Raw genomic sequence first — 24984 nt, forward strand, 5'->3', positions numbered from 1 at the left:
CAGCCAACCTCAGATCTCCACGCAGGCACACATGAACGCACGTACATTCGCACACATCCACAGATACACTCACACCAAAGAACCCACACTCCAAGAAATCCAGACGTGGCTCTGATTGCACACACATGTGATTATGCGCAGAGGTCCACCCTACCAGCCAACCTCAGATCTCCACGCAGGCACACATGAACGCACGTACATTCGCACACATCCACAGATACACTCACACCAAAGAACCCACACTCCAAGAAATCCAGACGTGGCTCTGATTGCACACACATGTGATTATGCGCAGAGGTCCACCCTACCAGCCAACCTCAGATCTCCACGCAGGCACACATGAACGCACGTACATTCGCACACATCCACAGATACACTCACACCAAAGAACCCACACTCCAAGAAATCCAGACGTGGCTCTGATTGCACACACATGTGATTATGCGCAGAGGTCCACCCTACCAGCCAACCTCAGATCTCCACGCAGGCACACATGAACGCACGTACATTCGCACACATCCACAGATACACTCACACCAAAGAACCCACACTCCAAGAAATCCAGACGTGGCTCTGATTGCACACACATGTGATTATGCGCAGAGGTCCACCCTACCAGCCAACCTCAGATCTCCACGCAGGCACACATGAACGCACGTACATTCGCACACATCCACAGATACACTCACACCAAAGAACCCACACTCCAAGAAATCCAGACGTGGCTCTGATTGCACACACATGTGATTATGCGCAGAGGTCCACCCTACCAGCCAACCTCAGATCTCCACGCAGGCACACATGAACGCACGTACATTCGCACACATCCACAGATACACTCACACCAAAGAACCCACACTCCAAGAAATCCAGACGTGGCTCTGATTGCACACACATGTGATTATGCGCAGAGGTCCACCCTACCAGCCAACCTCAGATCTCCACGCAGGCACACATGAACGCACGTACATTCGCACACATCCACAGATACACTCACACCAAAGAACCCACACTCCAAGAAATCCAGACGTGGCTCTGATTGCACACACATGTGATTATGCGCAGAGGTCCACCCTACCAGCCAACCTCAGATCTCCACGCAGGCACACATGAACGCACGTACATTCGCACACATCCACAGATACACTCACACCAAAGAACCCACACTCCAAGAAATCCAGACGTGGCTCTGATTGCACACACATGTGATTATGCGCAGAGGTCCACCCTACCAGCCAACCTCAGATCTCCACGCAGGCACACATGAACGCACGTACATTCGCACACATCCACAGATACACTCACACCAAAGAACCCACACTCCAAGAAATCCAGACGTGGCTCTGATTGCACACACATGTGATTATGCGCAGAGGTCCACCCTACCAGCCAACCTCAGATCTCCACGCAGGCACACATGAACGCACGTACATTCGCACACATCCACAGATACACTCACACCAAAGAACCCACACTCCAAGAAATCCAGACGTGGCTCTGATTGCACACACATGTGATTATGCGCAGAGGTCCACCCTACCAGCCAACCTCAGATCTCCACGCAGGCACACATGAACGCACGTACATTCGCACACATCCACAGATACACTCACACCAAAGAACCCACACTCCAAGAAATCCAGACGTGGCTCTGATTGCACACACATGTGATTATGCGCAGAGGTCCACCCTACCAGCCAACCTCAGATCTCCACGCAGGCACACATGAACGCACGTACATTCGCACACATCCACAGATACACTCACACCAAAGAACCCACACTCCAAGAAATCCAGACGTGGCTCTGATTGCACACACATGTGATTATGCGCAGAGGTCCACCCTACCAGCCAACCTCAGATCTCCACGCAGGCACACATGAACGCACGTACATTCGCACACATCCACAGATACACTCACACCAAAGAACCCACACTCCAAGAAATCCAGACGTGGCTCTGATTGCACACACATGTGATTATGCGCAGAGGTCCACCCTACCAGCCAACCTCAGATCTCCACGCAGGCACACATGAACGCACGTACATTCGCACACATCCACAGATACACTCACACCAAAGAACCCACACTCCAAGAAATCCAGACGTGGCTCTGATTGCACACACATGTGATTATGCGCAGAGGTCCACCCTACCAGCCAACCTCAGATCTCCACGCAGGCACACATGAACGCACGTACATTCGCACACATCCACAGATACACTCACACCAAAGAACCCACACTCCAAGAAATCCAGACGTGGCTCTGATTGCACACACATGTGATTATGCGCAGAGGTCCACCCTACCAGCCAACCTCAGATCTCCACGCAGGCACACATGAACGCACGTACATTCGCACACATCCACAGATACACTCACACCAAAGAACCCACACTCCAAGAAATCCAGACGTGGCTCTGATTGCACACACATGTGATTATGCGCAGAGGTCCACCCTACCAGCCAACCTCAGATCTCCACGCAGGCACACATGAACGCACGTACATTCGCACACATCCACAGATACACTCACACCAAAGAACCCACACTCCAAGAAATCCAGACGTGGCTCTGATTGCACACACATGTGATTATGCGCAGAGGTCCACCCTACCAGCCAACCTCAGATCTCCACGCAGGCACACATGAACGCACGTACATTCGCACACATCCACAGATACACTCACACCAAAGAACCCACACTCCAAGAAATCCAGACGTGGCTCTGATTGCACACACATGTGATTATGCGCAGAGGTCCACCCTACCAGCCAACCTCAGATCTCCACGCAGGCACACATGAACGCACGTACATTCGCACACATCCACAGATACACTCACACCAAAGAACCCACACTCCAAGAAATCCAGACGTGGCTCTGATTGCACACACATGTGATTATGCGCAGAGGTCCACCCTACCAGCCAACCTCAGATCTCCACGCAGGCACACATGAACGCACGTACATTCGCACACATCCACAGATACACTCACACCAAAGAACCCACACTCCAAGAAATCCAGACGTGGCTCTGATTGCACACACATGTGATTATGCGCAGAGGTCCACCCTACCAGCCAACCTCAGATCTCCACGCAGGCACACATGAACGCACGTACATTCGCACACATCCACAGATACACTCACACCAAAGAACCCACACTCCAAGAAATCCAGACGTGGCTCTGATTGCACACACATGTGATTATGCGCAGAGGTCCACCCTACCAGCCAACCTCAGATCTCCACGCAGGCACACATGAACGCACGTACATTCGCACACATCCACAGATACACTCACACCAAAGAACCCACACTCCAAGAAATCCAGACGTGGCTCTGATTGCACACACATGTGATTATGCGCAGAGGTCCACCCTACCAGCCAACCTCAGATCTCCACGCAGGCACACATGAACGCACGTACATTCGCACACATCCACAGATACACTCACACCAAAGAACCCACACTCCAAGAAATCCAGACGTGGCTCTGATTGCACACACATGTGATTATGCGCAGAGGTCCACCCTACCAGCCAACCTCAGATCTCCACGCAGGCACACATGAACGCACGTACATTCGCACACATCCACAGATACACTCACACCAAAGAACCCACACTCCAAGAAATCCAGACGTGGCTCTGATTGCACACACATGTGATTATGCGCAGAGGTCCACCCTACCAGCCAACCTCAGATCTCCACGCAGGCACACATGAACGCACGTACATTCGCACACATCCACAGATACACTCACACCAAAGAACCCACACTCCAAGAAATCCAGACGTGGCTCTGATTGCACACACATGTGATTATGCGCAGAGGTCCACCCTACCAGCCAACCTCAGATCTCCACGCAGGCACACATGAACGCACGTACATTCGCACACATCCACAGATACACTCACACCAAAGAACCCACACTCCAAGAAATCCAGACGTGGCTCTGATTGCACACACATGTGATTATGCGCAGAGGTCCACCCTACCAGCCAACCTCAGATCTCCACGCAGGCACACATGAACGCACGTACATTCGCACACATCCACAGATACACTCACACCAAAGAACCCACACTCCAAGAAATCCAGACGTGGCTCTGATTGCACACACATGTGATTATGCGCAGAGGTCCACCCTACCAGCCAACCTCAGATCTCCACGCAGGCACACATGAACGCACGTACATTCGCACACATCCACAGATACACTCACACCAAAGAACCCACACTCCAAGAAATCCAGACGTGGCTCTGATTGCACACACATGTGATTATGCGCAGAGGTCCACCCTACCAGCCAACCTCAGATCTCCACGCAGGCACACATGAACGCACGTACATTCGCACACATCCACAGATACACTCACACCAAAGAACCCACACTCCAAGAAATCCAGACGTGGCTCTGATTGCACACACATGTGATTATGCGCAGAGGTCCACCCTACCAGCCAACCTCAGATCTCCACGCAGGCACACATGAACGCACGTACATTCGCACACATCCACAGATACACTCACACCAAAGAACCCACACTCCAAGAAATCCAGACGTGGCTCTGATTGCACACACATGTGATTATGCGCAGAGGTCCACCCTACCAGCCAACCTCAGATCTCCACGCAGGCACACATGAACGCACGTACATTCGCACACATCCACAGATACACTCACACCAAAGAACCCACACTCCAAGAAATCCAGACGTGGCTCTGATTGCACACACATGTGATTATGCGCAGAGGTCCACCCTACCAGCCAACCTCAGATCTCCACGCAGGCACACATGAACGCACGTACATTCGCACACATCCACAGATACACTCACACCAAAGAACCCACACTCCAAGAAATCCAGACGTGGCTCTGATTGCACACACATGTGATTATGCGCAGAGGTCCACCCTACCAGCCAACCTCAGATCTCCACGCAGGCACACATGAACGCACGTACATTCGCACACATCCACAGATACACTGACACCAAAGAACCCACACTCCAAGAAATCCAGACGTGGCTCTGATTGCACACACATGTGATTATGCGCAGAGGTCCACCCTACCAGCCAACCTCAGATCTCCACGCAGGCACACATGAACGCACGTACATTCGCACACATCCACAGATACACTCACACCAAAGAACCCACACTCCAAGAAATCCAGACGTGGCTCTGATTGCACACACATGTGATTATGCGCAGAGGTCCACCCTACCAGCCAACCTCAGATCTCCACGCAGGCACACATGAACGCACGTACATTCGCACACATCCACAGATACACTCACACCAAAGAACCCACACTCCAAGAAATCCAGACGTGGCTCTGATTGCACACACATGTGATTATGCGCAGAGGTCCACCCTACCAGCCAACCTCAGATCTCCACGCAGGCACACATGAACGCACGTACATTCGCACACATCCACAGATACACTCACACCAAAGAACCCACACTCCAAGAAATCCAGACGTGGCTCTGATTGCACACACATGCGATTATGCGCAGAGGTCCACCCTACCAGCCAACCTCAGATCTCCACGCAGGCACACATGAACGCACGTACATTCGCACACATCCACAGATACACTCACACCAAAGAACCCACACTCCAAGAAATCCAGACGTGGCTCTGATTGCACACACATGTGATTATGCGCAGAGGTCCACCCTACCAGCCAACCTCAGATCTCCACGCAGGCACACATGAACGCACATACATTCGCACACATCCACAGATACACTCACACCAAAGAACCCACACTCCAAGAAATCCAGACGTGGCTCTGATTGCACACACATGTGATTATGCGCAGAGGTCCACCCTACCAGCCAACCTCAGATCTCCACGCAGGCACACATGAACGCACGTACATTCGCACACATCCACAGATACACTCACACCAAAGAACCCACACTCCAAGAAATCCAGACGTGGCTCTGATTGCACACACATGTGATTATGCGCAGAGGTCCACCCTACCAGCCAACCTCAGATCTCCACGCAGGCACACATGAACGCACGTACATTCGCACACATCCACAGATACACTCACACCAAAGAACCCACACTCCAAGAAATCCAGACGTGGCTCTGATTGCACACACATGTGATTAAGCGCAGAGGTCCACCCTACCAGCCAACCTCAGATCTCCACGCAGGCACACATGAACGCACGTACATTCGCACACATCCACAGATACACTCACACCAAAGAACCCACACTCCAAGAAATCCAGACGTGGCTCTGATTGCACACACATGTGATTATGCGCAGAGGTCCACCCTACCAGCCAACCTCAGATCTCCACGCAGGCACACATGAACGCACGTACATTCGCACACATCCACAGATACACTCACACCAAAGAACCCACACTCCAAGAAATCCAGACGTGGCTCTGATTGCACACACATGCGATTATGCGCAGAGGTCCACCCTACCAGCCAACCTCAGATCTCCACGCAGGCACACATGAACGCACGTACATTCGCACACATCCACAGATACACTCACACCAAAGAACCCACACTCCAAGAAATCCAGACGTGGCTCTGATTGCACACACATGCGATTATGCGCAGAGGTCCACCCTACCAGCCAACCTCAGATCTCCACGCAGGCACACATGAACGCACGTACATTCGCACACATCCACAGATACACTCACACCAAAGAACCCACACTCCAAGAAATCCAGACGTGGCTCTGATTGCACACACATGTGATTATGCGCAGAGGTCCACCCTACCAGCCAACCTCAGATCTCCACGCAGGCACACATGAACGCACGTACATTCGCACACATCCACAGATACACTCACACCAAAGAACCCACACTCCAAGAAATCCAGACGTGGCTCTGATTGCACACACATGTGATTATGCGCAGAGGTCCACCCTACCAGCCAACCTCAGATCTCCACGCAGGCACACATGAACGCACGTACATTCGCACACATCCACAGATACACTCACACCAAAGAACCCACACTCCAAGAAATCCAGACGTGGCTCTGATTGCACACACATGCGATTATGCGCAGAGGTCCACCCTACCAGCCAACCTCAGATCTCCACGCAGGCACACATGAACGCACGTACATTCGCACACATCCACAGATACACTCACACCAAAGAACCCACACTCCAAGAAATCCAGACGTGGCTCTGATTGCACACACATGTGATTATGCGCAGAGGTCCACCCTACCAGCCAACCTCAGATCTCCACGCAGGCACACATGAACGCACATACATTCGCACACATCCACAGATACACTCACACCAAAGAACCCACACTCCAAGAAATCCAGACGTGGCTCTGATTGCACACACATGTGATTATGCGCAGAGGTCCACCCTACCAGCCAACCTCAGATCTCCACGCAGGCACACATGAACGCACGTACATTCGCACACATCCACAGATACACTCACACCAAAGAACCCACACTCCAAGAAATCCAGACGTGGCTCTGATTGCACACACATGTGATTATGCGCAGAGGTCCACCCTACCAGCCAACCTCAGATCTCCACGCAGGCACACATGAACGCACGTACATTCGCACACATCCACAGATACACTCACACCAAAGAACCCACACTCCAAGAAATCCAGACGTGGCTCTGATTGCACACACATGTGATTAAGCGCAGAGGTCCACCCTACCAGCCAACCTCAGATCTCCACGCAGGCACACATGAACGCACGTACATTCGCACACATCCACAGATACACTCACACCAAAGAACCCACACTCCAAGAAATCCAGACGTGGCTCTGATTGCACACACATGTGATTATGCGCAGAGGTCCACCCTACCAGCCAACCTCAGATCTCCACGCAGGCACACATGAACGCACGTACATTCGCACACATCCACAGATACACTCACACCAAAGAACCCACACTCCAAGAAATCCAGACGTGGCTCTGATTGCACACACATGCGATTATGCGCAGAGGTCCACCCTACCAGCCAACCTCAGATCTCCACGCAGGCACACATGAACGCACGTACATTCGCACACATCCACAGATACACTCACACCAAAGAACCCACACTCCAAGAAATCCAGACGTGGCTCTGATTGCACACACATGTGATTATGCGCAGAGGTCCACCCTACCAGCCAACCTCAGATCTCCACGCAGGCACACATGAACGCACGTACATTCGCACACATCCACAGATACACTCACACCAAAGAACCCACACTCCAAGAAATCCAGACGTGGCTCTGATTGCACACACATGCGATTATGCGCAGAGGTCCACCCTACCAGCCAACCTCAGATCTCCACGCAGGCACACATGAACGCACGTACATTCGCACACATCCACAGATACACTCACACCAAAGAACCCACACTCCAAGAAATCCAGACGTGGCTCTGATTGCACACACATGCGATTATGCGCAGAGGTCCACCCTACCAGCCAACCTCAGATCTCCACGCAGGCACACATGAACGCACGTACATTCGCACACATCCACAGATACACTCACACCAAAGAACCCACACTCCAAGAAATCCAGACGTGGCTCTGATTGCACACACATGCGATTATGCGCAGAGGTCCACCCTACCAGCCAACCTCAGATCTCCACGCAGGCACACATGAACGCACGTACATTCGCACACATCCACAGATACACTCACACCAAAGAACCCACACTCCAAGAAATCCAGACGTGGCTCTGATTGCACACACATGTGATTATGCGCAGAGGTCCACCCTACCAGCCAACCTCAGATCTCCACGCAGGCACACATGAACGCACGTACATTCGCACACATCCACAGATACACTCACACCAAAGAACCCACACTCCAAGAAATCCAGACGTGGCTCTGATTGCACACACATGTGATTATGCGCAGAGGTCCACCCTACCAGCCAACCTCAGATCTCCACGCAGGCACACATGAACGCACGTACATTCGCACACATCCACAGATACACTCACACCAAAGAACCCACACTCCAAGAAATCCAGACGTGGCTCTGATTGCACACACATGTGATTATGCGCAGAGGTCCACCCTACCAGCCAACCTCAGATCTCCACGCAGGCACACATGAACGCACGTACATTCGCACACATCCACAGATACACTCACACCAAAGAATCCACATTCCAAGAAATCCAGCCGTGGCAATGCTTGCACACACATGTGGTTATGCGCAGAGGTCCACCCTACCAGCCAACTTTAGATCTCCATGCAGGCACACATAAATGCACATACATTTTCACACATCCACAGATAAACTCCACCTCAGAAACCAAATTCCAAGAAATCCAGCCGTGGCAATGCTTGCACACACATGTGAGGACTGCAACCTTTAGGAACAATATGGAATGAGTGATAATGTCATCATTCCATGAATTGAAAAAATTTGTTTCACCTTAAATCTTTTTTTTCTTTTCTTAATTGCAAAAACTGTAAATTTGGCTCAGGGGGACCTGAAAGCCAGGAGACAATTTATTGACTTTGCCCACAATCTTATGGAGGAAAAGATTTCAAATAAATATTAATAAAGATTTCTATCAGAGCAAAATCTCTCTCTCAAGTATTTGCGCCTCACCACGTCCTAACCTAGCAGTCATATACAGCTATTACAGGGAGTGCAGAATAATTAGGCAAGTTCCTACTGGTGATGATCCAGTGGAGCTCCAGTCACTCCAGGCTCCCTTGTGGTTCCACAAAACAAACAAACTCGTGCATCCATGACTGATCCTGCTGCTTCACTTCTGTATGAATTGATCTTTTCATCACGGTTCACTTTGGACAAGCAGGAAACAGAGGTGACGCTGACTTGTGGCTTTGCAGGATGATTCCCTTTAACAACAAGAGCATGCACACAGTTTGTTTTAGGCCACCATGAATAGCTCACATTGTAAATCACAAAGAGCCAGTATATTATACTGCAGCTTCCACTCACTGTGACAGGATGGCTCGTAGGAGGTGATTACACTCTGCTTCCTTTGGTTCCAGTTCAGATTAAGGGACAACACATGAAAAGACAGAAACTGGAAACAAATGTTAGAAAAATATTTACTGTTAGAAAACATTCAGTGAAAACAAAATTGATTTTTCTGTTTGGCTTCAAATCTGAGTCTCCAAAAGCCAGTCAGACAGTACAGGGAATGCAGAATTATTAGGCAAGTTGTATTTTTGAGGAATAATTTTATTATTGAACAACAACCATGTTCTCAATGAACCCAAAAAACTCATTAATATCAAAGCTGAATGTTTTTGGAAGTAGTTCTTAGTTTGTTTTTAGTTTTAGCTATTTTAGGGGGATATCTGTGTGTGCAGGTGACTATTACTGTGCATAATTATTAGGCAACTTAACAAAAAACAAATATATACCCATTTCAATGATTTATTTTTACCAGTGAAACCAATATAACATCTCCACATTCACAAATATACATTTCTGACATTCAAAAACAAAACAAAAACAAATCAGCGACCAATATAGCCACCTTTCTTTGCAAGGACACTCAAAAGCCTGCCATCCATGGATTCTGTCAGTGTTTTGATCTGTTCACCATCAACATTGCGTGCAGCAGCAACCACAGCCTCCCAGACACTGTTCAGAGAGGTGTACTGTTTTCCCTCCTTGTAAATCTCACATTTGATGATGGACCACAGGTTCTCAATGGGGTTCAGATCAGGTGAACAAGGAGGCCATGTCATTAGTTTTTCTTCTTTTATACCCTTTCTTGCCAGCCACGCTGTGGAGTACTTGGACGCGTGTGATGGAGCATTGTCCTCAGAGATGGGATCGGATTACATTAACGCGTTACTTGTAACGGGTTACTGTAATCCGATTACTTTTTTCAAGTAAGTAAGGGATTACTATTGCAAAAACGGTAATTAGATTACCGTTACTTTCCCGTAGGAACGCTGCGTTACTGCGTTACTAAAACCGTGATTTTTTGCGATAATGTCTCATGACAGTGACGTAAGCAAGTGCGATGTTCGTGACAACAGCTGTGTGCAGATCAACAATGGATCACATATCGAGTGCGGGAGAGAGTATGAGCGTGCAGCGTTTAAAGCGTGGAAGTACTGACCTTACTTTGAGTTTGATTCCATAAAAAGTGACAAAAACATTAGCGTCCGTTGTGCGTGGGAAGAAAACTTCTTTTTACAGCGAAAAAACCCCTAAACTTCCAAGCAAGCACCGAGTAGCTACCACGTAATGGGAAACTCACAGAGAAACTCGCGGATTCTTCCACTGACTGCTGCGGCACACCTGCACCAGGGTAAACCTCCGCCTACCCAACTCCTGCTTTACAGGTGAAAATAGAGCAAAAGGACCGCTAGTCTTTGATTTTATTTATTTTCTGCTGTGTTTTACTTGCATCTATTTGAAAGAGTGAGTGTAAACACACAAAAAAAAAATTATGTGCTGGAATGTGCAGAAAATAGGTTTAAATATTAAACAAATTTCTTCCAGTCAGAGAATGTTGCATATAGGGTTGCCACAAACGATTATTTTGATAGTCGACTAGTCACCGATTATTTTTGCGATTAGTCGACTAATCAGATCATGCATCCATTGAACGTAAAACATACAGCTTATTGCACCAGCATGCATCTGCTCTTATATAACTGTCATTAGCTTACAGCTTTAAGTGTTTAAAGTATGTGCTAACTAAAAATAAAGACATGATAGTTTATTAAATTTTAATGAAGTTTGCAGATTGTTTTGGTGGAGTTTAATAAACTCAGCCGTCTGCTCCTTGCTATCTAAAATATAACAGGACACCGGAGTATATTCTCGAGCATTTCACACTTCTGATAATCAGTTGTCTGCTTAACGTTTATTCAGCTGTGTAAAAACTATAACTTTAATCTCAGCCGAAACCGATTTACTCAGGAACAAATAAAATACTGAAAAATGCCAAACAATAACATTTTTAAGTTATCTAAGTGACTTATATATCATGTTTAACCTGAGTAGCGAAAGACGGCGGTGGGTTTGAAAACGCTCTAGTGAGCCTTGCCCCCGGCTAGCTAATGAGCTAGTGGGTAACAGACGTCTCTGAAAACGTCGGAGTGCTTTTGAAAATATGTGGTGTCTTGATAAACTGAGCAGATATTTGAGGTTTACACAGTTACATTCTCGTCTGAAAATATGTTAAACGTTTATTTTGTGGCCCGGAAAGAATAATAAGAGTTAACATTAAAACTAACTAGCTGCCGCCATTGTTGGAAACTGAGCAGGGCCGCGCTATGAATTCTGGGACACAGTTTCTTCTTCTTCGGCGTTTAACGGCAGCTGGCATCCTTGTACATGCAGTGCTGCCATCTTCTGTTTCAGTCCGTTATTACACTCTTAAATCCTACTAATTCCTGCGTCTTTTGGGATCTTACAAAGCTTCAAACGACGTGTCGACTATTAAATCAGTCGTCGACGATTTTGATAGTCGACGTAATCGTGACTAGTCGACTAATCATGGCAGCCCTAGTTGCATATAATTAAATTTTTGCTTGATGCATAAAGTTAAAAGATTAAAACTAATAAAACAAGTTTTAAAAAGGGACTTTTCCATTTGATTACATTTTGTATGATGGATTATGTAGAAAAAATAGAATTGGGCTGAAAGATCTATCGCTTTATCACCTATTCAGGTTGTAAATCGTGTTTTTAAAAAGTAACTAAGTAACTAAGTAATTAATTACTTTTAAAAATAAGTAATCAGTAAAGTAACGGGATTACTTTTTTCAAGTAACTTGACCAACACTGATTGTCCTGCATGAAAATCGTGTTTTTCTTGAAGGATGCAGACTTCTTCCTGTACCACTGCTTGAAGAAGGTGTCTTCCAGAAACTGGCAGTAGGACTGGGAGTTGAGCTTGACTCCATCCTCAACCCGAAAAGGCCCCACAAGCTCATCTTTGATGATACCAGCCCAAACCAGTACTCCACCTCCACCTTGCTGGCGTCTGAGTCGGACTGGAGCTCTCTGCCCTTTACCAATCCAGCCACGGGCCCATCAAGACTCACTCTCATTTCATCAGTCCATAAAACCTTAGAAAAACCAGTCTTGAGATATTTCTTGGCCCAGTCTTGACGTTTCAGCTTGTGTGTCTTGTTCAGCGGTGGTCGTCTTTCAGCCTTTCTTACCTTGGCCATGTCTCTGAGTATTGCACACCTTGTGCTTTTGGGCACTCCAGTGATGTTGCAGCTCTGAAATATGGCCAAACTGGTGGCAAGTGGCATCTTGGCAGCTGCACACTTGACTTTTCTCAGTTCATGGGCAGTTATTTTGCGCCTTGGTTTTCCACACGCTTTTTGCGACCCTGTTGACTATTTTGAATGAAACGCTTGATTGTTCGATGATCACGCTTCAGAAGCTTTGCAATTTTGAGACTGCTGCATCCCTCCGCAAGATATCTCACTATTTTTGACTTTTCTGAGCCTGTCAAGTCCTTCTTTTGACCCATTTTGCCAAAGGAAAGGAAGTTGCCTAATAATTATGCACACCTGATATAGGGTGTTGATGTCATTAGACCACACCCCTTCTCATTACAGAGATGCACATCACCTAATATGCTTAATTGGTAGTAGGCTTTCGCGCCTATACAGCTTGGAGTAAGACAACATGCATGAAGAGGATGAAGTGGACAAAATACTCATTTGCCTAATAATTCTGCACTCCCTGTAATTAATCCTGCATTTTTTTGTCAAAGACATTTCTCACCATGAAATTACCCGATTCAAAACATGAAGAGATTCACGGAGTAATCAGAAAAGTTTAGCATGAATCTGGACATTAGATTTAAGATTTAAGTTTTAAGCTTATCAGATATCACTTGTTAGAAGCTCCTTACCGTTTGAAGAAATCTCTTCTCAATCTGCTGTCCTCTTCTGCTTGCATCTTTTTTTTTCATCTAACACTGACGTTATTCCATGTTAATTATTTTTTCTCCGTGAAAAACACAGCAACTCATCTTATCCCGGGGTGCCAGGAAGTCGAGCTCCGGATCTCAACGGAAAACTTTTCAAACTGATTCCAGGTTGATGTTTGAAACAGGTTCTCCTCTATGACGTGCCAGTCGGAACGAATCTGCGTAACCATGGTTACAGGGGGACGCTTTGGAGCTCTGCTGCTCAGCAGCAAAATATTTCAGATCAATATGTAAATACTCCAACTCTAAAACCAAGTAAAATAAATATGCTGCATATGTGTATAGTGCACCGCGAACGCGTTCAATTTCTGGAAGAGGCTGTAAAACGGAGTTAAAAGGTGACCGATGGCAGCCATACTGAGGTGAGTTGTTGAGGATATGTCGAGCTGTCGATAAGCACGGCTGTTTTTGTGCTCTTATATACTGTTAGCCTGTTTTGCTGGCGTTAGTGAAGCTGTTTTCAACTGGATGTAACATTGTTGAACTCTGATGATTAATGAATAAACTCTCGATGTGACGATATGAGCATGTAATTGTAACCCTGTGTTCATTTAGTCGTTTGATACCGTTTAATATCCAGTACATCTATTGGGTGTTTTATAACATGCCCTGGAATCATTTTAAGTTTTACAATGCCGGTGATTTACGACTCTTTCGCGACAGTCAACTGTGGCGTAAACTCTGGCGGGTCTCAGAGCTAGCTTATGTGAGCCAGCAGTGACATCTATACACGCAGTAGCCTTAAAATACTGATTATTTATTCTCCTGCTAGGTAAGTTTGTGTTTTATACGTTTATTGTCACATTGTGCGCCATGTTATTGTTTCGGTGAAATGAATTTCTACAATGGCGGACTTAGACAAAATAGTGTTACTGTTAATTTGACTCTCTGCAGTGTTTAAATGCTTACATATACACACACAGTTACTGTCCCTCCACACGTAGGACTCAGTTCTGCTTCTATGCCCCATCTTTGTTTACTCTTTCCCACCCAACAAGTGCATAAATAAGATGTTAAAAACGTCATCATCATATCAAACATGATAGATTTGGGGGGAGTTTGTTTGGCACATGCTGACTGCATTCTAATTATAACCAGAAGAGGAGGCGAGAGCAGATGTAGCAGGTTGAAAAAGCTACATGTTTATTTTTGTAAGAAAACCAATTACCCCCTTATTTTTTGTTTATTATTGTGACTTATTTTGACATTGTTATGTGTTGCCAGACCATGGTTATATTTCATTATGCCAGTAGATGGTGCTCTTGCATTGCTGTGGAACTACCAGAGAGACTCTAGCTATAGGCTCTGTGCATGCGCAGCTCAGAAATAAATGAGCTCCGGCCTGAGCAAGACGCTAACTTCGGTGTCCTCTCTATTAATCCACAGGTACTGACAAACAAACTTTTATGTTACCGAACTGGTTCTAAATGTCATGTAAGTTGAGTAACAACTGTTCGGCTATATTTTGAGATGAGAGTGATGATGTTGTTTTGTGGTATTTTGTTGTAATGAGTATTAGTGTATCATCGGCATAATGCTACATAGCACTATAAGTATATGCTATGACAGTCGCAACCTGCGGCTTCAGAAAATGTGTTGTAGTGTTTGTTTTAGTGTTAGCCAAGCAGTACTGAGTACATGTATTAAGGGGAAAGCTTTTCGTTGGTGAAACAACGTTTGCAGTCGTCTGCCGCCATGTTGTGTTGCGTTCAGGGGACGCCATGTTCAAAAGTAATAGCGTATATGGCGCGAATGTGGGGAAAGGTTGTGTGAATGTGAGATGGGTTATATTGGTATGTTGTTATGCTTTAACCGTGAGTGTTTTGTTTAAGTTGTGAGTATGTAAAGTCATTTTGAATTAGTTTGTATTTATTTTGCTTTTGAGAGAATGCTTTTTGTAACTTTATTTTTGTTTATGAACTCTGTTATTTTATGGGAAGAATGCATTTGTATTGTGTATATGTTGCAGAAATAAATGAGCTCCGGCCTGAGCAAGACGCTAACTTCGGTGTCCTCTCTATTAATCCACAGTTTGCTCATATTTGGCTACGCAGTGCTCTCTAGCCTGTGTGCCGCTTGCTGCCGGTCCAGATTCCCCTAGGTCTGGTGCCGGTAACACAGAGAACGAGAGTGCAGCAGTTTGGTGAAAGGAACAGGGAAGATGAAGAAGAGGTGAGCATCCAAAAGACGAGCAAGAGGACAGTTTCAAAGCAGACATTATGGCACAATAAAAGCTGTAAGAGCAGAGATTCATTCATATCTTTACTATTTTTCTTTAGCTTTTACTCCCGCTGCTTACAATAAATCCGTGATAAAGAACAAACAAGAACAACTCACATGGCATTGATTGTTTGACATTTCATATAAATGTGACTCTAAAATATAGTCAGTAATATTAAAAAGCTGCTGTTACTGAGTGAAACTTGAAGGATTATGATAAACTTCAGTTCTTACTGAATCTGTAACATTGCTTTTTTTTAAATTGTTAAATGACTTTTGTGTCACTGTGCACAGTGAAAAGCTCACCTGATGTAGTGGTGAGGCCATGTTCACCACTAGATGGAGACAACCTGGCACAGGTATTTTCTATACACTAAATTTCACACTGAAAAGCCTTGGTGGGAATTTTTGTTTCATAGAAAGTAAAGGAAAACATGTCTTGAGGTCTTTTTCCAGTGTTTTCAAAATTGTGTTTTTCACATACACATCAAAACTTCACACAGACAAACACACACACAAAACAACAAAATATGTCAAATTACATGCACGTCTCATTCATTTTCTGAGAATTTCACCACTTTTAGTTTTCATGGAAAATAACTTTGTCAGGTCAGTAAATAGCTGCCACATAAGTACAAATCTAAATCATACATGTGTATTATAGAAAAAAGCACAAACCGTTGTGCTGTTAGTTCATAATAAATGGGTAGGGGTGCATAGTCAGTAAAAGTCACCAAGGCTCTGCAGAGCTCCAAACCTGCTCTGCCACAGACAGAAGCATCAAAAATGTGCGCTGGGAGCTTCATGGCATGGATTTCTACAGCCAAGCAAATCTATATGTGTGTGGCCAAGAACCTTAGTCCATGTAGGGTATCTTAGCACAGTTTACTTGTGTCAGCTAGTGGGAGGGCAGAGAGCGCAGCCTTTACATTGTTTTATTGTAGAGTGACAGGAACTGCCTATGAGCTTCTAATCAAGCAGAAGTGTTGACGGAAAATCTATCAAAGGAAATTCATTGATGAAAATCAAAGAAGAGAAATATTTATGTGATGTTCCATTTTCCTGAGAGCTGATTGGCTGTGATGACTCCTTCAAGTACTACATGCTACTTTGTCCTGCTAGTTAAGCCTGCTGTCTGTTCTCAGGCCTCCTCCTGTTTCACTGCCATATATCCATCACCAGAGGGCTCCACTGACCTGCCTGCTGACATCAGAGCACACCCCTGTGTCATGTGACCTGGCAGGAGTAGCAAAGCTGGACTCAGACCTGGCCCAGGCAAGTTCAAAGGCAGCTGTGGTAGAGAGAGTATATGGGCTCAAATTGTGGTCATAAATATTTTGTACTTGTAAATCAGGATTTGTGTGTGTAAAAAGATTTGTGTGTGTATGGGATCAGAACGATGCCACCTTGAAATGAAACCGAAAAAAATATTCAAACTGAAAAAAATATTGAAACTGAAATAAATGTACAACGCGGCTGCGGTCACGGACAAACTTGCATGTGTCTGTTCGGGAATGGCAGATGCTGAGAGGTCCAGCGTTTACATTACCGGCTATTTCAAAGTGACAGCCTGAGGTGTTCTTCAGTAAATTGGACTACCAGACAGGAGGACCTGAGGCCCCCCCCCCGTATTATTTTCGGTAAGTTAAATGTGTGTGTAAGCTAATCCGTAACTTAGGTCCTTAGGTGAGCACTCGGCTGTCGGGGAAACTTGTTTTGTAAAGTTCGTTTAGCTAACCCGTGCAGGTGAATGAATTTACCCTGACTAAAGAAATCAAGAGAAACGCACCGGGCTGCTCAGTGACTAACCACGGTTACTGTACTTTTATTATGAGTATTATACTGTAAGAGCAACAGGCTGGACTCTGCTTCTGCTCCTGTGCAGAGCTGATTATTAAATATGTGCAAACAGCAGCATGTTTTCTGTCGCTTTCCACATGTGGAAGGACATTAACGCCAACTTTTAAAAACCTGGCACTTCAGTAACCCCTCATTAGTCAATAGCTACGGATTAAATAGCAAAGCCCGATACTTATGTACTGAAACCAACTACTTCCGCTTGGCAGCTTAAGTTAAAATGTTAATTTTTTCCTCTTATTTTTTTAGCACTGACTCTGTATATTTTTTGTTTGTTGCAAACATTCAGGTTAAAAAACTGTCCGAATTATATTTAATGAGGTATGTTCACAAAGTCACATGTGCAGTACTCTGTACAGCTTGCATCCTTTAGGACAAATAATTTGAAGCATTAATATTTCTTGTTCAATACTGAGCTGATAACACCTCCGTATTGTCATGGCCCTGGGTCATGTGACCCAGTATTCTGAGTTTCTTGGTGTTTTGTTATTCTTTTTAGTCTAGTTTCATTTCGGTTTATCTAGTTACATTCTGCCATGTTTCATGTCCAAGTTTTCTTTGTTTGTCAAGTTCATGTCATGTCTAATCTCCATGTTTTCTGTTTTACTTTGAAAGTCTGTATTCAATGTCAGTGTATTCAGTTTCACTTCTCCTGTCCTGTCGTTAGGTTCATGTGTGTCAGCTGTGCTCCCATGTGTGGCCACTTCCCCTGATCGTCCCTCATGTGTATTTAGTCTCTGTGTTTCATACAGTCTGTGTCGCGTCGTCTGTGTACTTCCCCCCTGGTCAAGTTAAGTGTTTTTCAGGATTCTGTGCAGTTCATGTTTGCCATTTGGTTTATGTTGTTTTTCATGCAGCCGCACGATGAGGTTCCGTGCAGGTCATGTTCATGTCTCTTTCGTCACGCCACTTGGTTCACAGTTTCCATGCATCTGCACAGCATTCTGTTCACAGTGATCATAGTTATGCCTTTCAGTCAGGTTAGTGTTTTTCCAGTTTAGGTTTTTGGTTAGTTGCAGTCTCTGTCCCTGTTATGTTTTGTCTACTCCCTTCTGCATCAGCCCAAATAAAGGCTCGCTTTCAGTTTAAGTTCACTCCCGTCTCCTCGCCTGTGTTCGCGCCTGGGTCCACCACACACACTCTCCACACGGTCTGCCCCCGCTGGCCGTGACACGTATGTTGTGACCAGGATGCAGCAGCAGACTGAACCTCGACTGAAACCTGCTCCATCATCTCATCTTTGCAGATGTCCATTTATAAAGCATCAACAACTCAAAGGTAAGCATGATATTAGAAAATGTGTTAGTATATAAGACCTTTAAAACAAATAAAAAATAAACAGCTGTCAGCAGAACTGTAGGACTGAACAACTTCAGATTCCGAGTGTGTGAGGACAGAGAAGGATCAGCTCTATTTCAGATTTGAGAGATAAACTTTATATTTCAGTTTGTGATGATTCTGTTCTCGTTGTGATTACAGGAGCCGTCCTCAGATTCAGACCTCAGCACCACCCAGTGACAGCAGACAGATCATCCTATATCTTCAATCTTTGTAGTAACATCAAATTAACTGAAGAAAACAGTACAAAGGTTAAAGTACCACATGTGCTGTCAGTGAAAGCTGCAGCTGTTTTATTGATAAATTTAAAGACAAAAAGTCAAAAGGATTAATCACCCATGTAACTGTGTCACTATACATCAGCATTAACAGGACCTCAGTTTGGTGTTTCAGAAAACTGCTGATCTCAGACCTGCACAGCTTCTGTTTTAAACACTGAATGTACTCTGCTACATGAAGAGCACATGATGTTTTCTCTGACACAGTTAGAGAAAACTAACCCTTGTTACTTGTATTTGAACTAAAAACTTGTGATCTGGAATTCTTTCACTGTTTTTGACAATAGTGTTATTTATCATAAAGTAATTTAGAGTCATTCATACCAGAGTAACCAGAGAGCACAACATATATTTAACTTTCTACAGGACTTAAAGCTATGATATTATGTTATATTATATGTTGATATGTTATATTATATTATGATATTAAGTCCAGACCCTCTGAGGATTATCTGAGTACTTCTAACACTTGAGGGAAGATGAACAACTTTAATAATAGACCAACGGTCTATTTCGGCTTATTATTAAAGTTGTTCATCTTCCCTCAAGTGTTGCTGGAGTTCCTGCTTTGTGAATTCTTTTATCCTCTCCATGCACCTTGGAAGCAGGTGAAGTTGTGCCAGAAAAATTTTTTTTTGCTACTTCTAACATTACACAAAGCAAAGGTCTCCATCAGTGTTCATGAAATGCTGGGTTTATCCTTCTTGTAAGGGAGCTGCTGGTGAAGATCACGAGCCCTGCTTGATCCCGGCGATGAGTTTCAGTCTTCCTGGTGTTTGTGAAATGATGCCTCTCACTGTGGGTCAACGGAACATCTGGCACAGGACAGCTGTAATGAAATAAATTGAAAAAGTTTTGAAAAAAAATCTTGGAAATGCCCTGTATGTGCGAAGCAGATTTTGTAGATAACTAACAAGATAACTAAAAGTAGTAATTGTATGGTGAAAATTATATCTTGTCATCTCCTGCACTGTCTGTTTTGGGCTCTGGGCGTGTCCTTCCCAGCGCTCATGAGACTGCTTTGCTGCACTGTGGTATGAGGTGCTAACCTGTTGACAGTGTTAATTTTAAAATGTATTCCACCAAAGATTATAGAAGTAACATATTCTGAATACTTTACAACTACATGAATGTCCTATTGCTGTGATTTATTACTATTACTGAAGGTTACTCTCCATACCAATACCAACTAGATGTTTAAATCTTAATATAAATGAGTAACAGTAGGTGCACATCAGGTAAGGCTGCACTTTTTGCAGCAATCTCGTATATAAAACAGGTCCGCGGCTCCGAACCGTAGTAAAGGGACCTCTGGCTAATACGTCGGGGTCTTTTTTTTTTTTTTCCTGGATCACCTGTTGAGAAAGAAAAAAGAAAACAAGCAGAAGAAGACTAGAGCAATAAAATAAACAACGCCATGATGATCTATGGGAATATAACCGTAAATACTAAATGTTAAACATTATTGTGCAGCACGTAAGATCGACAGCGCACAGTGTGCTTTAAGGTAGGAGCCAAAAAGGAGCAGAGCAGCGGCGTTAAGGACGTCCTCGTCGTACCTGGGTCCATCAGGTCCTCCAGACGCGTGAGCAGTTTGAGTTTCACCATTTGCTCCAGGAGCTGCGCCTGGATGACGGCCGATTCCAGCAATACCACCGTCTTTCACTCGCCCAGTTTGAGGACCTGCTGTCCCGCGTTGGTCCCAGCATTGCCCGCCTAGACACCAGCTACAGACGCTCAATCCCACCTGCAGAGCGCCTGTCCATCTGCCTGAGGTTAGTGAAAGTGTTTAATACGGTAGTCCTTTATTGATACCTGTGCTAACATGGATGTGCTATGCTATCAATAAATGCTGTCGGTGTTTACTGATAGCAAGCTGTGGTACGGAGACGACTGTTTATAATATTTCTAGTGATACTCGAAAGGTCTCATCAAGTCCCGATTTAATTCGATTTATGCCGTTATCAGTGTTTGAATGATAGCATGGCTGTGGTGTCATATCAATGTATGCTCTCGCTGTTTGCTGATATCAAACTGTGGTATGAGGACCACTGTGGGTTAATCTTTGTAGTGATACTCACTCCTTTCTTTTATTTAGACCTGGTTTAATTCTGGTATAGTTGAATATTTGTATATAATCACCGCAGACTGTTTTAGATTATATCTAATATACATTATGTAATTATCCTTGTAATTACAAAAGGTTTTATGTAAGATTTATGTTTTGGAATTTAAATCTGACATCACAAAAGTATTTTGGAATTTGAATAATGTATTTTGTAACTGCAGCATTTTGTCCAGGTTCCTTGCCACCGGGGACTCCTTCAGGACCATCGCATTCAGTTTACGAGTTGGCGTGTCCTTGGTGAGCCAGATCACCCCCCAGGTAGCGACGTCCATCTGGGACTGTCTAGTGGACGACTTCATGGCTGTGCCTTCAACTGAAGACTGGCGGTCCATTGCAGAGGGATTCCAGGAGCGCTGGAACTTCCCTCTCTCCCTCACAGTAGAGGTTGTATCTGCGCTCCATGGAGCTCCGTCCTGAAATTGCGGAGAAGTGTGTGAAGGCAACGTGTGTTCTCCACAATTTTCTGCGCTGTTTGGACAACAGAGGGGCACCTGCTGTGAGGGGTGTGGCACCTGCTGTGAGGGGTGTGGCACCTGCTGTGAGGGGTGTGGCACCTGCTGTGAGGGGTGTGGCACCTGCTGTGGTGGAGCCGTTGCAAGGCCTGGGTCGTGTAGCAGCAAACAACTCCTCCAGAGAGGCTGTCCTGGTGGGGGAGAAGTTCATGGCCCACTTCTCAGCGGAGGGAGCCGTGTCTTGGCAACCAAAGGAGTAGCCTGTTTGAAGTCTGAGTGACTTCCCCACAACGGCTCTTTTAAGAGCCCCCCACAAACCTCTAAAGAGTGTTCCTGTCTTTTTTTAATTTTTCTTAATAAATGGAGCTCTACTCCAAAATAAACTAACCTCTTTTTACTCTCTTAAATAACTTGTCTTCACTATGTTCCTATATACAGTGTGATGTAAAAGTTTGGGCAACCTTATTAATAGTCATTATTTTCCTGTATGAGTCGCTGTTACAGTAAAAAATGTCACTTGCATATATCATATAGGAGACACACACATTGATATACACTAAATATTCATTTCATTTCTCTTTTTTTGTGTTGCCAATTTATGCACCTGCTTGATTTTGTTTAAATAATTATTGCACACTTTCTGTAAATCCAGTGAACTTCATTTCACTTCTCAAATATCACTGTGTGTGTCTCTTATATGATATATTTAACTGACAATTTTTATTGTGACAACCAACGATTTGTACAGGAAAATAATGACTTTTCACAATGTTGCCCAAACTTTTGCATCCCACTGTATTAGAATGTTTTGTCATTAGTATAATATTTGCTGTGTAGTAGAACAGAGACATTAGTCATTACAAATGTTTATTGGAAAAAATATATAAATTCACTAACAAAAACATTAAACATAAATATATAACATTTAACTATTTACAGAGAGACAGGAATAAAAAGGACCCAGCTTGGAGTGGAAGAGCCTCAGGGAGAAGGAGGAGAAAAATAACAACATTGTTTCTGCCCTGGAGAGCTGCTGCCTCATCAGACAACGACTGATTGCTAGGGTCCACGGCAGTGATGAGCTTTTCCTCCATACTGAATGAAGAATGAAGGGCTTTGGCTGGATCTGCCCCTTTGACCTAGGTCAGAGCCACGTCACCAGGCTCCTGATTGGTTGTCACGGTGCGATTTGACGCTGGAGTTCAGATTTTTCCAACTCGAGCGGTAGACGCGAAACGCGCGTATGCACAAAATGCAACACAAAAACTGACGCGCGTGGTTTTTTTCGCGAGCCAAACGTGCCAGACGCAGTACACTGATGCCCGTTTCACGCGTTTTCGCGATACAAATCTGCTTCCAAATTTTCGCGGGACACGCAATCGCGTTCTCTGATTGGATAGTTAAATTTGTGATTGACATGACATTGGCCAATTAGATGAGAGGAAGAAAAATAGGGTCAAAATTCGTACTTGTAACTTGAAAGTTTAGTGCAGACTTTCACACGTATTTTTTGGATAAGTCCACACACAAATCTTTTTTACACACACAAATCCTGATTTACAAGTACAAAACTGATTTACAAGTACAAAATATTTATGACCACAATTGAGCCCATAGTAGTAAAGCACTGGAAGGATGAGGTGGAAACAGGAAGTGTGTAGATTCAGTGGACTTGGCATTCTCCATCTGCCTCCATGCTCTCTTTACTGGTCTTCTAAAAACTTCTCCTGTAGCTGTTTAAATGTTTAGGATAGCATTTAGAATTCAACGTTTGTCATTACACATGTCTAAATACAGGGTAACAAAATACAGTTTGCATCTAATCAGTAAGTGCAATAAGAGCAGATTATATATAAGTTCAGTAGAGAGCAGATATACAGATGTACTGTTGTATACATATGTACAGACATACAGATGGTGTAGCATACAGATGTTCTGTATTGCTGTACAGATATACAGGTGTACTGTGAACAAATATACAGATGTGCTACATATATGCAGATGTATCGGTGTGAGGTAAACAGATCCACAGAGTGCTATGAATATATCTACAGCAGTGGAAGCGTAGCTCTCTGAACAGACTGTAACAGTGAACAGTGTAGGCACTATAACAGAGACTCTGTCAGTGTCCTAAAACTATAGCAGTAACCAATGTGAGCATGTGGTGAATGTTGAGAATGAAATGATCATGGTCACTGGGAGGAGGAGTGTAGAAGGGTTCAATGAGTGTGGATGGAAAGGTTCAGTGGAGGCTGAGTTCAGTAGGGTGACAGCTGTGAGGAAGAAGCTCTTCCTAAACCTGCTGGTTTTAGTCTGAAGGCTCCTGTAGCACCTTCTGGAGGGGAGGGGCTGGAGGAGTTTATTGGCAGGATGAGAGGAGTCCCTGACAATTATGCGTGCTCGGCATAGACATCTCTTCTTGTGGACATCCTCAATGGCAGGAAGTGAAGTCCCTGTGGTGAAAACTGCCCAACCCGCTGCAGTGCCTTGTGGCCAGCAACAGTTCCCATACCAGAGTGTGACACAGTTGGTCAGGATGCTCTCTATCACATAGTGGTAGAAGTTAACCAGTATGTCAGCAGACAGGTGGTTCTTTTTCAGTGTCCTCAAGAAAAAGAGGCGCTGATGGGCCTTCTTGACCAGGCTGGAGGTGTTAGTTGACCAGGACAGATTCTCAGAGATGTGGGTCCCCTAGAACTTGAAGCTGGAGACCCGTTCAACAGCTGTGCCATTTATGTAGATGG

General features: G+C 44.9%; 2 long non-coding RNA genes across 8 annotated transcripts; one reads left to right on the top strand and one right to left on the bottom strand.

The window, feature by feature from the left end:
- Positions 1-9075: 9075 nt before the first annotated feature.
- Positions 9076-14043, bottom strand: LOC146363655 (uncharacterized). The gene is made up of 3 exons (XR_014798926.1): positions 13890-14043; positions 9983-10070; positions 9076-9879 (listed from the first exon to the last, which is right to left on the bottom strand). It is a non-coding gene; the product is annotated as an uncharacterized LOC146363655 (long non-coding RNA).
- A 1-nt stretch (position 14044) lies between these two features.
- On the top strand, positions 14045-22709 carry LOC146363656 (uncharacterized). 7 transcript variants are annotated; one of them, XR_014798923.1, is made up of 7 exons: positions 14045-14329; positions 15354-15401; positions 15999-16139; positions 16482-16546; positions 17333-17462; positions 17709-19322; positions 19524-19923. It is a non-coding gene; the product is annotated as an uncharacterized LOC146363656 (long non-coding RNA). The 7 variants fall into 7 exon arrangements; XR_014798922.1 differs by lacking the exon at positions 14045-14329 and adding an exon at positions 14337-14739; XR_014798924.1 differs by lacking the exon at positions 15354-15401.
- Positions 22710-24984: the final 2275 nt, after the last annotated feature.

Source organism: Perissodus microlepis, chromosome 20 (assembly GCF_051167445.1).
Source record: "Perissodus microlepis isolate ML-2025 ecotype Zambia chromosome 20, ASM5116744v1, whole genome shotgun sequence".
Taxonomy (NCBI): domain Eukaryota; kingdom Metazoa; phylum Chordata; class Actinopteri; order Cichliformes; family Cichlidae; genus Perissodus; species Perissodus microlepis.